Source organism: Dermacentor silvarum, chromosome 5 (genome assembly GCF_013339745.2).
Source record: "Dermacentor silvarum isolate Dsil-2018 chromosome 5, BIME_Dsil_1.4, whole genome shotgun sequence".
Taxonomy (NCBI): Eukaryota; Metazoa; Arthropoda; class Arachnida; order Ixodida; family Ixodidae; genus Dermacentor; species Dermacentor silvarum.
The window spans coordinates 100,767,665-100,772,360 of record NC_051158.1 but is presented as its reverse complement, the minus strand read 5'-3'; positions in this window follow the sequence as shown (position 1 = coordinate 100,772,360).

The window sequence follows — 4,696 nt, the reverse complement described above, 5'->3', positions numbered from 1 at the left end:
GTCCCTGCATGAAGCCACAAAAGTTCCAATTTCGGGTGTTCCTGTTCATCTCTCTTGAATTGTCTGTAATGCTGGCTTGCCTGAATGCCATGTGGGAGAAACTGGTCTTGCAGTACCAAAAATATCAGTGAACAATGTAGTACTCAGAGAGCACGATATTATCGCTTTTGGAATTGCTAATGAAACACCATGCTTCTGCAGCATATCAGCCATTATCTGTTTCAAGAACCAAGTCTTCCTGAAGTGTCAGATATAGAGTACAGCTGCAAATCTGGAAAAGATAAATGGTTTTCTTGGTAGTGACACTTGCCATGAGACTGTCATTGCTACAGAAACGTTGCACCTTCTATGACTAGTGTACTGGTATGCCAGAGGTAACAAGGTACTTCTTATTCTTCAGTGCATATATACTGCAGCACATATACAGGCCCTGTTGTAAATGTAATATTGGTCACACAAAGCCTTGTGCTGAGAAGCAGTCTGATACATCTTTAAAAGTGCCCTGAAGCGCAAATAACGCACGTTGCTTTTATTGCATGTTTGCTTGATGTGGGACTCGATGATGAATGTAGCACCAGTGAAAGGGGCTGGATCAAAGCTTATTGTATCGGAGAGGTTCACGGCTGAGCACCACACGTCCAGTGGGTCTAGTAAGCAAGAGTGAAGCTAGGCATCTGTAAACATGCATACTGGAAACTGTACGATGTTTCCAAAAGATACTAATCACATTAACGTACTTAATTGTAGCTGTGTGGCTTTTGAGAGTATTCACCCGAAATGTGTTTTAAAGGTACTCCACTGTTTTTGTGCACTGGTAACCACTTTGCAAAAAATTTATTGGCATGGCTAATTGGGCGTGTTGACTGCATGTTACGAACAAGTAAATGTGTTGCACGGTGTGAACTATTGAAAGGGCAAGCCATGTGTTTGTTGAGTTTTCTGCTGTGATGTCTGTCGCACGCCGTTTTGTGCTAGCATTTTCTGCACATATACAATATTTATGCACCCATATGCTCTTGGTCATTCTTTCCATTGCGCATTTACTTGCCTGCAAGTGAAAGAAAGTTTTGCACTTTCAAAGGAATTCTAAAAGGGTGCTTGTGCAATTCCACAATATTTCAGAGCGTGTTCATTTCACGGCGGGCTGAGGCAAGGCGGCACAGGGCTTACAGGCAAATACGAAAGGGGCCTCAACAAACTCAGATTGATGAAAACAAAGACCAAGCAGAAGAGATGGATGCTTCTGTGGCATTGGCGGAGATTTCAGTAAGTTTCAAGCATGAATTCAATGTTTTTTTACTAAAGTAGCTTAAATCAATGTGTTTGCAATATGACTTACTGCTCCTCTTACTTTCTTTACTATATAGGAAAAAAACGAGGACTTAAGAGCACTGACCAAATTAGATTGTCTATAAATTCCTTGCTGTTCCGGTCTTTCTGTACATAATATATATACAAAGAAACTACGAACAGCCGTCAACAAGCATCATTAATTGAACAATTAGTACTCCTAAACGGCACTGCTAAATCGCCAATAGAAGTTTACTTACAGAATCTTTATGCTTTTGATATTTAAACGTTTACTAAATACTTCTCCAGTTGGCGAGCTGAATAAATCTACGGTATTTTCACTATAAAAAGAGAACTTTACTAAAAGGTGATTATGAACGAGGCAGATTTATCTAGTGTGAAACTATTTACTGTGGCGCATGGCTTGCCTGTGCACTGCAGCTGCACAGAACAATAATGTTACGGAGCTCATATCATTTGGTTGAAAGGGACGCTAAGGAGATACAGTCAATTAGCCTACGCTGATAAAAGCATCACTTCAATACTTGATGTTTGTTAATTAATGTGGTAGATTTATCGTACGAGGAAGTTGAGCACTAAGTTCGTTACTTATTTTGTGACAATTTCTGTATTGTCAATAACCTTGAAATAATGCTTCAATAATAGTTGCGCAAGGTTACAAGTTTTCCTTTGTTCTTTTAGGAAATAGTAGTGGGTCCCACATGTACGTGAGAATTGGTACTAAGCAAAGATATCCTTTTACGTTTATTAAATATAGTTTGATTACTTTTAGATATGGTTAATCTATTTATGAGCCCGGAACTACGGTGGATACTTATTCTTGGGAATTGGCCAATGTTGTTCACATAGGAATTCCAAGCAAAACGGTAGAGGTATTAAACATTGCATGCCATTCCACGTGAAGCATTTGGCAAGACAGCCACAGCAGTAGCGAGAAAGTTGCAGCAAGAGGCAAAAAAACTTGACTTTACCAAACCTTCGACCTTGTTAAATCTCTCTCAAATTGACAGCAAAGTGACAAGGGTAAAGTACAAGCTGCCAGAGTTCATGAAGTCATGGTGAGCTGGTATTGTAGCCTGGAAATAGTGTCGCCGACCACCTTTCATTTTGCAGCTTTCCTTGCTTTGTAAGCCTCTCCTTGAAGCAAGGGCAACCTTTGAGAGGGCTGCCACATTTTCCCGAAAATAAAACAGCCCCAGGGGGGAGGGGTACTTATACAGGATAAGACGTTGAACTTATATCGACAAGAATATGCCATGCAATGTAATTTATTTTAATATTGTTTGCTAGAAAGAAATCAACATAATACACATGTACGCAACAACACAACTCTGAGCTGACCAATCTGCTAGTTTCCATGAAGAAAGGCTGGTTGGCATAAAGGTTTGTGCTAAAAGTGGCTGAGGTCTTGGTTAGAGCTCTGAATATGCTGCCCCGAAATGTAAATGCACACAGTTCGCGCATGAAGAGCTCTTCTTTGCGCCTGAATCTACCAGACCACGTAAAAATATATATATTACGATACGAGGACCAAGAACCGGCTAGTGACGGGTGGTCTTAGGTGCGGACCGGCAACCGGCCTGCTGTCTAAAAAACCGGCCGTTCTGGTCAGAAATCAGAAACCATCCAAGTGGCAATCCTAGATTTTGTGTTATTTCAAAAACGTAGCTTATATTACATGCTAAATAATAATTCTCTTTAGTGGCTGTAAACCAATGCTTTTGTCGTGAATTATCTGACCCTTTACCAACGATATAACAAAAGACTATTACAATTACAAACGTGCAGTGACTGCAGCATACGTCCTACTCCTACTTAAGGTTATGACACTTGGATCAACAATCTCTAACTATTTTTATGCAGCACTAAGAAATTATTCCAATGTGTTTTTAATAAACAACTCAATTCATGTTTATTTACTCTCTAGGCGGTTCAATTGGCCGTTGGACCAGCTGGCCCTTTTGACAAGGAGAGGCTCATTGTGTTGCTACGAGCCTCACTACATGAACGAAAAATAAACCCTCCAACTTGCTTAGCATGCTACTTCTTAAATGAGGACATTGTAAGTATCAAGATAAGGCTCTGCTACTCTTGCATGTCTAATATCACGTCACAGAGGCTCTCTCGCTTTGTTTTGCTTTTTTTTTGTTAATGGCCAATTCCATAAATACAAATCTTATTAATAACTGCTACCGGAGAAATATACGTGCATCAGTATCTATAAGAGTGACATATCTGTACAATCTGTAGAAACATACACCTTATTCTTATATAACAGCACACGGAAGTCCTCGTGAAAGTGACTATCTTGTGATATGACTGCCATCAGCCGCATCAGTTAGTTGCAAAGGGGTTGTGGGGAACAGGATCGCTAATGTGGTGGTGGCCAGTGACATTTTGTTGATGGTGATGTGAGAGTGCGATTTGAGATCTCAATGTGCATCAGGCAGTCTTACTCAAATCGCGGGAATGCACCTCATAGTGGCGAGCTGTCATGCCCTCACATACTTTTGATGATGGCGGTAGCGTCTCCCATTTCGTTGGGGAATGTGCCAGATAGCAGATGAGTGGTGTACATCTGTTGCTCGTGGGTCTAGGAGCATGGTTAAGGCTTGTTGAATCGGAAGTGCTGAAGCGTTGCCTCATTTCACTGTTTCGTACCTGCGCCTACTATTGGTGAAATGTGGCTGCAGACACCTAGACTCAAAGCGACTGTCTTAAGTCACTTCATGCTCTCTCTAGTATCACCGAGGCCAAGAAGTGACAGAAGGAAACACTCCTTAGTTGTCATTGGTGGTACACATAAGTGATGCATGCTAACTAGACATGACCGAGCTCTTCAACTACACATCGCACGAGTGAAACAAGGGTATCAGTGCAGACACATTGTATTTGGCAGTGTATTGACACTCTTCAGGCACTCTGGCATAATTAATACTTCCAGGGTCGCAAATGTGCATGCATGCGATTTGAAATCAGGATATTGAGCTTTTTTAAAACAAGAAAACTGATGACACCTTCAGCTTTGCCGTTTAAGTAATGCCCCTACTTCTGTTTATAAGACGGGCCAGCAACGACATTCTTAATGTCGTTGTAATGTAAATCATGCAAGTTTCCTAGGTCAGCACACTCAACCCATAGCTAACTATGTTATACCTTCTTTAGTAGTTCTTCAGTTAATCATCAAAGACCACCCACGCAGTCAAACGACACCCTTTTATCAAACCAGAGGAGTGAAGTTCTGGCAAGGTAGATAGCCTACATTATCCAGCTGAGCTAAATATTCCAGTGGTAATGATGACTTACTCTGGTAGTGCTTAGGCCAGTCAATGACATATTCATTCAACATTGCCTGACAATTTTCATAGGTCTCTTGCAGCGTCCT